The 12520-nt window shown below is 43.6% G+C and overlaps 2 protein-coding genes across 18 annotated transcripts in view; one reads left to right on the top strand and one right to left on the bottom strand.

The window, feature by feature from the left end:
• RSPRY1 (ring finger and SPRY domain containing 1) overlaps positions 1-10507 on the bottom strand; it is a 51759-nt gene extending 41252 nt beyond the window's left edge. The window contains exons 1-2 of one of the 5 annotated variants that reach the window (XM_033218499.1): positions 10039-10177; positions 2334-2488 (exon numbers count right to left, since the gene is read on the bottom strand). The gene's annotated coding sequence lies outside the window, so the exon portion shown is untranslated. Of the gene's footprint in view, positions 1-2333; positions 2489-9771 lie in introns of all 5 variants that reach the window. The other 4 variants (XM_033218501.1, XM_033218502.1, XM_033218500.1 and 1 more) reach the window with 4 other exon arrangements.
• A 189-nt stretch (positions 10508-10696) lies between these two features.
• Positions 10697-12520, top strand: part of PSME3IP1 (proteasome activator subunit 3 interacting protein 1) — a 36657-nt gene continuing 34833 nt past the window's right edge. For 3 of the 13 annotated variants that reach the window (XM_033218507.1, XM_033218511.1, XM_033218514.1), the window contains exon 1: positions 10767-10998. The gene's annotated coding sequence lies outside the window, so the exon portion shown is untranslated. Of the gene's footprint in view, positions 11176-12520 lie in introns of all 13 variants that reach the window. The other 10 variants (XM_033218510.1, XM_033218509.1, XM_033218512.1 and 7 more) reach the window with 8 other exon arrangements.

Below are 12520 nucleotides of genomic sequence, written 5' to 3'. Positions count from 1 at the left end.
AATTGGAAATGGTTGTCATTCACGGTACTTTTTTTTTTTTTTTTTTTTACAGAGAAGTGATGGACTGTAGGCAAAAGACTGGCTGAAAGCTAATCAATTACACTTTAGACAACTTTGTTTTATCCATTCAGAAAAAGCTTTATGTGGCCCACTTTCCAAGGACCACTGCTTTAAGACAATAAAACTCAGTTTACAGATTTTACACACAATACGAAAGGCCACCATAGCACAGTACACACTCTGTTTTCAGACTAGGTGAAAGTCCCAGCCCTGCAATATTTGCTGACATGCATCCTAATTAACAGAGACAGTAATAGTTCTTATCTCAAAGTACCACTGTGGGGATTAAACAAAATAATGCATGTAATACGCATGGCACAGTGTCTAAAACTTAAACTGGATCAAAAAATGCAAGATGTCATAAAATGAGCACATATCTAATCAGAAATAACTAAATAACCTGGGGGAGGGGGATTCTGGAGTAAAACTTGAGTTAAAAGCACTAAGAAAACTTTTACAGAACTACCCCATACTGATTTCTACTTACCTATAACCTACACTTACCTATATTTTTGGACAGAGAATCTTGGGAGGGATTGTAGCTTAATCACCCCATAGGTGGCATTAGAATCACTTAGGGTACTTACTAAAATGCAAATCCCTGGTCCCACTACAAATACCCAGAATCAGAATTTCTAGGATGCCGGCTCAAGCTTGTGTTTTCTTAAAAGCTCCCCAAGTGACTCTGATGGCAGCCACATTTGGAAATCACTGTGTATAGAACCTACCACAGAAACTGGCACAGCAAGAAGGACCCACTGACTGAATTAGGGGGCAAACTGAAATACTAAAGGGAGATTCTTCTCGGGTCAAAAATGTTAATTTCCTTATCCAGTAAAATGAACTGAGACTATCTTTGAATGCAGTCCTTTGGAGAGGTCAGCCTAAAAAGCCATTAGAAGAGTTATATCCAGAAGTGACATATACAGTACATATTAACACAAAGAAAAAAACGGCTCTATATATTTCCCGAGGTCCATCCTATGAAGCATCAAAATGAACCTAAATGGTATGCTGCTTAAGGGTAATATCATCCAAGGTTAAGAGACTGAATGGAATAGAGAATGAGTAAGATGAGATTATATAAAGACAACACATCTGTAATACATATATATATATTTTTTTTTGAGATGAAGTCTCATTTTTTCGCCAGGATGGAGTCCAGTGGTGTGATCTCGGCTCACTGCAACCTCCATCTCCTGGGTTCAAGCGATTCGCCTGCCTCAGCCTCCCGAGTAGCCGGGACTATAGGCACGTGCCACCATGCCCAGCTAATTTTTTTGTATTTTTAGTAAAGACGGGGTTTCAATATGTTGGCCAGGCTGGTCTTGAACTCCTGACCTTGTGATTCACCCGCCTCAGTCTCCCAAAGCGCTGGGATTATAGGCGTGAACCACTGTGCCTCGCCAATACCTATATTCTTTACCTAACTTCAAAGACAACATTTGCTGGTGAAGTCAACTTTGAGACCAAAAAAAAGCTAGTCACAGAATTTAAATACACATCTGTGGCAATGATCAACTGATTTAATAATTTTTATCACTGGATGCCAGTGCTTAGTAGAAAGACTCTTCTCACCACCTAAATGGCAATACTTTTAATATCATTATTCTTTTTTTTTATTTTTATTTTATTTTTTCAGATGGAGTTCCACTCTCATTGCCTAGACTGGAGTGCAATGGTGTGATCTGGGCTCACTGCAACCTCCATCTCCCCGGTTGAAGCGATTCTCCTGCCTCAGCCGCCCAAATAGCTGGGATTACAGGTGCCTGCTACCACGCCCAGCTAATTTTTATATATTTAGTAGAGATGGGGTTTCACCATGTTTACCAGGCTGGTCAACTCCTGATCTCAGGTGATCTGCCCACCTTGGCCTCCCAAAGTGCTGGGATTACAGGCATGAGCCACCATGCCCAGCCTAATACACTCTTGATAACAATTTTGCTGCAAAAGCACCATTATGATCAAATATTTCCTTTGCAAATCTATTTCTCTGAAGTGTGGTATTATTGATTTTGATTCTTGCCTTTTTAAAAAAGAAACTAAAGACTATTCCCTCCATTTCTATATTATTTATTAGATTTTTACATTTTACATGTTTTTTCTTTTTTCTTGGGGGCAAATGAAGCACCTAACACTTTATATTTTTTTAAAGCTGCTCTGAGACGAAAAATAATCAAACTTAGGGTCTTGGTAAGTTTGGTGTTAAAGCAGTAAGGTTCTGGTACTCACTGTCTATAAAACACAGACCTCTACCATCATGAACAACTCACCATGGAGACATCTGGCCAACTGGTCTAACCCTCTCTGACAAATGGTCCAGGAATCAATGATTCATCTCTTCAAATATTTGCTTGCATTTAGCCCTAGTACAGATCAGTGAGAAAGAACACTTTCTTTTCTTTGAAAATAGGACTGCAGAATTACACTGCCAAGGAAGGAAAAGCTGATTAAAAGAGTGACCATAAAGAAGAAAAACCAGACTTTGGGTACTAAATTACTATTGTTATAATCTTCACCTTGTCATTCCAAAATAGTGTTAGAGGATGCGACTTTTTTTTCCAACTCTCCCCCGCAAAGGCTAAGTCAAATAGCATGAATAGCAAAATGTGTAACATCCTGAAAATTTTAATGATGTCCTCTCATTAGAAAATGTTTTTGGATTTTTCCCTAAGTGTGTTAAAGCGATAGCTTCTATCATCACATTTACCCCCTACTCCCAATATTTTATTATGAAATTTTCCAAACATACAGAAAATTGAATTAGAGTTCACTGTAAAATGTGAACTACATACCCACCACCTAGATTCTACTACTAACATTTTACTAAACTTGCTTTATCACTATCTATTTCTATAACCATCAATCCATGCAGTTTTTTTTTTTTTTTTTTACATATTTCAAAGTAAACTACAGGCATCAGTATACTTTCCCTTAAATAATTCAGCATGCACATCACTAATTAGACTTCAATAAACTTCAAGTTTTTAGGAATCAAACTTACACACACTGAAAAGTGCAAATCTTTTTTTTTTTTTTTTTTTTTTTTGAGACAGAGTCTCACTCTGTTGCCCTGGCTGGAGTGCAGCAGTGTGATCTGGTTTACCACAACCTCTGTCTCCCGGGTTCCAGCAATTCTCCTGCCTCAGCCTCCCGAGTAGCTGAGATTATAGGCACATGCCACCACACCCGGCTTTTTTTTTTTTTTTTTCCGAGACGGAGTCTGGCTCTGTAGCCCAGGCTGGAGTGCAGTGGCCGGATCTCAGCTCACTGCAAGCTCCGCCTCCCGGGTTTACGCCATTCTCCTGCCTCCGCCTCCCAAGTAGCTGGGACTACAGGCGCCCGCCTCGTCGCCCGGCTAGTTTTTTGTATTCTTTAGTAGAGACGGGGTTTCACCGTATTAGCCAGGGTGGTCTCGATCTCCTGACCTTGTGATACGCCCGTCTCGGCCTCCCAAAGTGCTGGGATTACAGGCTTGAGCCACCGCGCCCGGCCACACCCGGCTTTTTTGTATTTTCAGTAGAGATGGGGTTTCACCAGGTGGCCCAGGCTGGTCTCAAACTCCTGACCTCAAGTGATCTGCCTCGGCCTCCCCAAGTGCTGGAATTACAGGTGTGAGCCACCACACTGGCAGAAATGTGCAAATCTTAAGCACAGTAATGTGCTGAGTTTTATCAAATGCATACACCTGTGACTCAAACCCTATCAAGATAGAGAACGTTATGTAGAAACATATTTGCTTTAAAAAATACAAAAACTAGCTAGGCACAGTGGTGTGCGCCTGTAATTCCAGCTACTTGGGAGGCTGAGGTGGGAACATCACTTGAACCCAGAAGGTGGAGGTTGCAGCAAGCTGAGATCATCCCACTGCCCTCAAGCCTGGGTGACAGAGCAAGACTCTGTCTCAAACAACAACAACAACAACAACAACAACAAAAGCCTGCAGAACACCTCAAAGACCACAATCTTCTTACTGAAGATTGTGTATACATGGGGAAAACTCTGAAGTCAATACTGATTTGGTAATGCAAGAAGATTACACTTGCCAGCTGAAACAGAAACTACCTAAAGATGTTTCAACAAGAGTGTTTCTGTCTTTAGACTCTAAAGCCTCTGGTATTTTGTTGGGGAAGGTAAGAAGGGGGTAGATTGTGAAATATTTGGTTGGAATTTTACTTTTCCCCCAAAAAGAAAGGCTGCCTTGATAAGGTGTTTTTACATGTCTCCCAGATGTCCAAAGCTATCTATCTGGAGGTTTAAGTCACACAGGGTACCATTATCCCCTGAATTGTAACCGTCAAGAAGTTTGGGAAAAGCACTGGATGATTCTGACACTTCCCTTATGCACTGAAGATCTTTAAGAAAGCATGCCGTTGAAAGTAGATATTTTTTCTGGTTGAAAGAGTATCTGGGCAGGGCTTGGTGGCTCACACCTGTAATCCCAACACTCTGGGAGGCCAAGGCAGGCAAACAGCTTGAGCTAAGGAATTTGAGACCAGCCTGGGCAACATGGCGAAACCCTGTTTCTACAAAAAATACACAAATGAGCCAGCATGGCGGATTGGACCCTGTAGTCCAGCTACTGGGAAGGGCGGTGGGAGTGGGGAGGTGGGAAGATCGCCTGAGCTGGGGAGGTTGAGGCTGCAGTAAACCATGATTGCACCACTGCACTTCAGCCTAGGAGACAGAGTGAGACCTTAAAAAAAAAAAAAAAAGTATCTGGAAAAACCTTCATCTAAAATGTTGAGAGCTTTTTTAACCTAGTAGCAGTACATCTGTGGTCAGAAAGAATTACGGAATTTAGTTCTGACCTAAAACGGTACAAAGGAGAAAAAGACAAATCCCTTCAGCATTCAAAGAATTTATTAAAAAATAAAATTTAGGCCTAAGATAGAGTAAGGAATTTCCAGAAGCAAATAATAGTAAAAAAGAGGAAGTAAATAATCCCTGCCCAAAGTCTTAAGGATTGAAAAATTTGCCTTAGACCCCCAAAAAATACTGAGGAAGAACTGACGTGAGTGCTTATGACAGCTGCAGTACAGGGGAGAAAAACAATTGTAATATTCCATAGTCCTTGTGGTTTTCCCTCCAGAAAGCCAAATAATAGGAGATCATATGTTATTCAAATATACACAGATCTGAAGGAAAAGGATTTTTCTATTATAGAAAACTCTTTGCTGTTAAGAAAAGCATATAAAATATATAAGCAGTATGAATATCAACATTTTCCTTAATGATGTCTACTTTAAATGATGTCTAAAACACTCATACTGCAAACTCATTTCGATACTTATTAGACCCTAATACATATTCAATAAATATCTTAGGTGTATTCTAAAATGTGTAAAAACATAAAGTCTCTCCAAAATATTTACCATTTGGAAAAACTGAGACAACACCATTCAATAAATATATATCCAATGCTTATACGGCGGGCAGTAAGCAAAGATGGAAAAAGGTCCCTCATGCTTCTGACAAAGGGAGCTGGGGTTAGGGACAAACTTAGCTCCCTACCCAAAGCCTACAGATAAAGCATCTACTAGAAGGAGACCTCCCATTCCATCAGTTTTCCAGTGGAAAAGGGAACTTTGGTAACACTGAAGTATCTCTGTGTGAGCAAGTTTTTAGGTGACTATACAAATCAGCAATAGCAAAAGGGGAATAGAGAATCTATCTTTGCATTGTAACACATTTATATCTTACATTATAAGCCAAAATATTGGTATAAATATCCTCGCCCACAGAGTGAAAAGTTAACCAAAAACCTATAAATTAAATTGATAAAGATGAAGCTAAATAAAAATTCTAATTAAAAAAAGAGGAATCATGATGAAAACCAAGATAATTTTGAGACAATACAGATGATGCACCCCAAACTAAGCACCATTCCTGAATACTGCAGGAATACCCATTCTGCATATGACACGTGAGAAGCTTGCACTGGTACCAGGTTTCCCAGGAAAGACTTCCTGGGTGAAAAAAGTATTAAGAGATCACAGTAAACTCCAATATTGTTCTGGTTTTAGGTTATGAATACCATGTTTTAGTAATCCTTAGTAATTTACTTGATAGGTTATTAATAAGTAGCCCTTAGGCATACCTAAGTATGAACAACTATGAAGCAATAAGAACCTAAAAAAAAAAAAAAAAAGGAGCTATATTTCCCATGTGGAGGGATTGGGCAGGAACCACATCTTGAGAATCACTGCATTAAGGGAACACAGGAGTGAAAATAATTCTTCAGGAGGTAAAGGGGTAAGAAAAAACTAACACCAAACATTAAACTATGAGGTAGTATACTTGCTGAGTAAGGTATTTCAAACCTTCTATTTGAGGTATATAGGACCCATGAAATTATGCCTGGAAACTATAATTTCAAGCTATGCACAGAGTTCATTCCTTAACAAATTTAAGGAGTATATAAATTCCTTACTATTTCAAATGTATTCTCAGTTTTCAAAAGCTTAGAAACAAAGTGGAATGTTCTCTAAGAGGCCACCACTATTTATAAGATAACTTTTCCTGATTTAACCTTGTATATACCACACATTTATCTAAAGTTATTGCTTTTACATACTTAACCAGCAACCACTCCCTTTTGGAATGGACACATTTGTATGTTTTTTCTACTCACAAAGGTTGGCAAGAAAAGGATTTCAAAAGCTGACTTACTGAATCATAAACCAAAGGGAAATATTCATTCCTTCGCAATTCTAAAAGTTGTAAAAGTCCCCTCCAAAAGGTTGTGGCCCAAATTATGGCATTTACTACTTCGTGATTATTCTGTTTTTCAATTTTCTAATTTGAATACCAGGGAAAAAAACTACCCAAATTCAATGATAACTGCCTTGAAAATGCCAAAAGCTTGAAGAGAAGCTATATCCATAGTTTATTATCCCCAAATAATTCTTTTGAAATTGATTGATTGTTCCCCTGTGTTTCCCATTTGTGGTGACTATTGACTTTCCACTTATTTTGCAATCCTGGGACTATCACACCCTACTTTACAAGTATCCTACTCAAAAATACAGAACATTTCCTATTTATTTATTTGAGACAGGGTGTTGCTCTGTCACTCAGGCTGGAGCGCTGTGGCTCAGGGCAGCTGCAACCTCGCAGGCTCAAGAGATCCTGCCACCTCAGGATCCCAAGTAGCTGGGACTATCTGTATGTGCTAACACGCTGGGCTAATTTTTGTATTTTTTTGTAGAGATGGGGTTTTGCCATGTTGCCCAGGCTGGTCTTGAACTCCTGGGCTCAAGTGATCCTCCCACCTTGGCCTCCCAAAGTGTTGGGATTATAGGTGTGAGCCACCATGCCCAGCCATAACTTCCAATTTTAAGTAGTGTAATAGTGATTACTATCCTCAAGAATTCCTAACATTTTCTCTAAACTATAAAGAGTGTGAAAGAAAGCTGTATCTAAAAAGATGCAAAGGGATTTGCCACTTCATTATAACAAATTACTTCATTGTTAAGGAAAGTATATACAATTCTAGATAGACTAAATTAAGCTCATGAGGCTAGGCATGGTGGCTCACACCTGTAATCCTAGCACCTTGGGAGACCAAGGTGGGTGGATGGCTTGAGCCCAGGAGTTTGAGACCAGCCTGGGCAACATGGCGTAACCCTGTCTAAAAAAAGTGCAAAAATTAGCCAGGTGTGGTGGCTCACACCTGTAGTCCCAGTTACTTGGGAGGCTGGGGTGGCAGGATCACCTGAGCCCGGGAGGTAGAGGCTACTATGAGCCACGGTTGCACCACTGCACTCCAGCCTGAGAGACAGCATGAGACCCTGTCTCAAAAAAAAAAGAAAAAGAAAAAACAGAAAAAAAGAAATACAGAACAACTGTTTGTTAAACTCTTGCCAAAACATACTTTTTTTTTTTTTGCCTCCAGGCCCCATAGAGCTACATAACTCAGATTTGCTGTTTTTACCTGATTCACTACAGATTAACACACTATTATACAAAATGCTGTTTTTATTTCCCTTTGATACTTGCTAAATGAGAAGTTATTTTGCTGAAAAAAGCAGAAGCCCACATATAGAGTATGCTACAATACCTCCTATAATCAGTAACTTAAAAATAATCATTGAGGGCTGGGCACGGTGGCTCATGCCTCTAATCCCAGCACTTTGGGAGGCCAAGGTGGGCAGCTCACTTTGAGCTCAGGAGTTCAAGACAAGCCTGACCAACACCGTGAAACTCCCTCTGTACTAAAAAAACAAAAATTAGCTCGGTACAGTGGTGCTTGCCCATAATTCCAGTTACTTGGGAGGCTGAGGCAGGAGAATCGCTTAAACCCTGGAGGCGGAGGTTGCGGTGAGCCGAGATCACGCCATTGCACTCCAGCCTGGGCAACAAGAGTGAAACTCAGTCTCAAAAAACAAAAAAACAAAAAACAAAAAAACCCCAACTAAATCCCACATAAATTGCCCAATATTTGAAAAACCATCTTTAATAAGTACCACGAACCAAACACTAGTAAAATGTCACACAGGGACACAAGTCTCTTATAATCTCATAGAGGGATCTACAAAGCAAGATATCATCCCAGGAAATGCAAACTCCACATAAGGGGAAAAATAAAGAGAACTACTGTGCAAGAGAAATTTAAAAGCAACTTCCAAAGTGCCTCATCATCTATAGTCTGGGGCTACCACAACAACGCATAGTATTCGTGGAGGAAAAAAGGCAGTCTTTACAAATCATAACTGAGGGAGAAAGCATGATATTCACTAGCTGTAGACATCCAAAAGCCATGCCCCTCTATCTATATATACATATATGCAAAAGGGGGAAGAGGTTTATAATGTTGAGATCAAATTACTTAGAGGAAAATTTCAGCTGTCGGGGGAAAAAATCCTGAAGGAAAAGATATTACAATGGTAACTCCTGCCAGCACCATAAGAAGTTCAAAGTAAGTAAAAATTCTGAGAGTAAAAGCTGGAAATCCCACCATCCCCATCTAAGTAGGGTTTGAAACCATGGGTTTAGATCATAATATGACCTAAGAAGCTGTGAACCTTGAAGCTTTCAGTACAATATGGCTCCCAGCACTCCGCAGGTGGCAGACAACTACTGTATTAATCTCACCCCTTACCTCTACATACTGCTTTACAATTTATAAAATGCCTTCACTTTTATTCCTCAACAGCAACCCGTTTGGTGGTAGAATCACAGTAACTTACGTTCACGCAGCTTGTAGTTTGTACTTTCACACATTGCGCTGGTTATTTTACAGAAGAGACTTAAGGAGGTTAAGTCACTCCACTAAGCACAAACAGATGGTAGGTGAAGGGCCTGGAAAACTGCGGGATTCTACTCAGTCAATAACAGACACTTCTAACCCTTCAAAGTTCAAAGTGCAATACTCCAAGGGGAGCAACCTCACTGAGAGAACTATACAAGACAGGACCTCAAAGTCTCAGCTGACCGTCTCGGTCTCGGTTTCCCTCCCCAAAGACGGGGAAAGTGAGGCAGCAGGCAGAGACAAATGCCTAATTTGGACTCACGCAGGGGGTGTTGGTGAGATGGACTCTCCCCACCCTACTCGGGCACTAAGCCCGGAAGCAGTTGGATCCTGTGTCTGGGACACCGGGTCGATGAATTCCCGTTTCCCTTTCACTATTCCCCACTCTGGCTTTCTTATGGATGGAGGTGTCTTCTTCCCATCACCACCCAGAAACCCCCTCTCCCCAAGGTCCTTACCCAATTTTCAGCTCCGGCCTCCGTAGTACGAGAATCCGCTAGTTCTGGCTCCTACCTCCCAGCCCCATTCTCTTTCTATCCCAAGGCGTTTCTAAATCTCCCAGGGGAGGTCCGCCTCTCACCCGTGCCACCTAGACCACAAACTCCACAAAAGGAACCCTCCCAAAGCGTCCCCTCATCTACCCTTTCTATCCCGGGCACCCCTGAGTGGGTCAGGACCCCCTCAGTACCAGGAGCCACCCCAGGAGATAGATAGCTGCCTCTCACCTGGGCCCTGTTAGCCGCAGCCTCCTCAGAAGGGCGACCCCCAAGAACCTCTTCTGGTGAGGACCCCCGAAAGAGGGAACACCCTCTTCTAGGAACCTCTTTGGATTCCTCAAGCGCGGGCCTCGGTGGAAAACCTCTCGGCTGTTTCCCGGCTTCTGAGCAACGCCACCTCTCTCCCGGGCCCTTTCCCAGAGCCTGCCCCGGCTCCACTCCGGTCCGCCCGCCCCAGGCTCGAGCGGCTGTTTCCCTCCCTCACAGTCGCTTCCAACCCTCACACTCCCTCCCGCTCCGCGTGCCCAGGGGGCTTCTCAGAGCAGCGCGGTCAGGCTGCGGCACTGACTTTCTCTAGCTCCCGGGCCCACCAGAGGGAGGAGGCGGCGGCGCGACTCCTTTGTGACAGGTCCGAGAGAACGGTAAAGATGGACGCGAAGCCACGGCGCTGCCATTACGCGCACAGCCCACCCCCGCTTCGTACCGCCCCGGCCCTCCCTCAGTCCCCTTGGAAACGCCCCTTCCTCGGTGGCAATCCCTCTCCTTGACAGCCAATCACCTTTCAAAAGTCGCGTCACGTGATCAGAAGAACCGACCCGCCCCCCAAGCGTAAATTGGCCAATCCTCATCCTGAGACATGAACGGCCCAATCAAGTCTCTCCGGCCAGTTTTCAGGGTACCGGATTTCCATCGGGCTCCCGGGGAGGAAGAGCTCCGCGGATTGGGTTACGTCGCCGGAAGTGGGGCGGGACTCTATTGTGGCGGTGAGGAACAGGAAGCCCTGAAGGGTCAAAAGGAATACAAAAGCAAAGGCTATTTTCTTTTTTTTTTTCCTTCTTTCATTCGTTCCTTCCCGTTTCTTTCTTTCTTCCTCTCATTTTTTTTTTCTTTTTTAAGAGCGAGCGGCTCTGCGGTGGCGGTTTGGGGTAGGCGCCGCCAAGGTGAGGGCGTCTCGCCTCCCGCGCGCCGGTAGGTGAGTGCGGCCTCGGTCCTGGCCTGGCGGCGACACCTGGGTTCCAGCTTCTTTGCCGAAGAGAAGGGGCGCTGTAGCTGCAGTTAGGGATAGGGCCAGGCCTGTTCTCAGTCCGCCCACCCGCCCCTTGCCCGGAGTAGCCGAAGCCTGGGGCTTGCAGGCCCAGCCTGAGGGTAGCTGAGGGTGCCCGCGGGAAGGCATCTGGGTGGCGGGGGAGGACCCTTTCAGGCGGGCCCAACACTGCCGGGCGTTTAGTGGGTTTTCCCCACTTTTCTGCTAGATAGGGCCACCCAGGCTTCAAGTGAGTAGCAGGCTGCGTTCCAGAGGTCTTGGAACAGGTCCAGGTTACTCCGATGTGCGGCGTCTGGTTGGAAATGGTTGCATCCCAGAATGGAAGTGCAGGATGGGAAGCACATTTATTGTGTGCCATGTACCAGTTGCTGTGCCAAGCGCATTTTCTATTACGGAAAACAAGCCAGCTGGCCCGTTTTGCAGAAAACTTAAGGAACAAAGATGGAGAGTTGAAGCGTCATGCTTGAGAGTTGGTGGTCCTTGTGACTGTCAGTCCACACAGAGGAAAAGGGAAGACCTGTTTGTTCGTAGTCGTGCTTCTTAAACGTTAGTGGAAAACAACATCTCCTGGGGCCCTTTTAAAATGCAGACTCTCAGATCCCCGCACCCTCGGGTAGTCCGACTGGCCCAAGAAGCCACATGTGAGCCTGGTGGTCGGAATTCCTGATGACCTCTTGCCTACCACTTGTGAGATAAGATTTGTCGATTCTTCAATTATTTGGTGTATTCATGTGTCCACAGGGACACCATAAAATAGAAGGCACCCTTCTGAAATCTTTGAAGGAAATCAGTGGGTAGACTCCTTTTTGATACAAAATATTGAGCCGACAGCAGCTTTTACAGTCTTTTAGTTAGATAACCTGCGAACAATTTGTAAGGGTCTGAAAGTATAGGCTGCCCGATTATCTTTCTCAACTGAAGTCTTCATGTCCTTACCCTGTGGGGAAGTGCTTCATGATATAAGAAAGGAATGCTGGGCGCGGTGGCTCAAGCCTGTAATCCCAGCACTTTGGGAGGCCGAGACGGGCGGATCGCGAGGTCAGGAGATCGAGACCATCCTGGCTAACACGGTGAAACCCCGTCTCTACTAAAAAATACAAAAACTAGCCGGGCGAGGTGGCGGGCGCCTGTAGTCCCAGCTACTCGGGAGGCTGAGGCAGGAGAATGGCGTAAACCCGGGAGGCGGAGCTTGCAGTGAGCTGAGATCCGGCCACTGCACTCCAGCCCGGGCGATAGAGCGAGACTCCGTCTCAAAAAAAAAAAAAAAAAGAAAAAAGGAATAATTTTGTCAAAACCATTTAGTTGATTATCAGTCTTCACTGTCATCTTCCAAGAATCGTGATGCTTGGTTAGAGTCAAGCTGCTGTTTTAGCTATTGAAAACCACGTATGTGGTAAATCAAGTAACAAGTGCAATGTAAGTACAGGGTCATAGTGTAATTATGCC

This window comes from Trachypithecus francoisi, unplaced genomic scaffold, assembly GCF_009764315.1.
Source record: "Trachypithecus francoisi isolate TF-2019V2 unplaced genomic scaffold, Tfra_2.0 Lachesis_group10, whole genome shotgun sequence".
NCBI classification, from domain to species: Eukaryota; Metazoa; Chordata; class Mammalia; order Primates; family Cercopithecidae; genus Trachypithecus; species Trachypithecus francoisi.
Note: the sequence above shows the minus strand (reverse complement) of the source record. Positions and strands in the feature narration are given on the sequence as shown.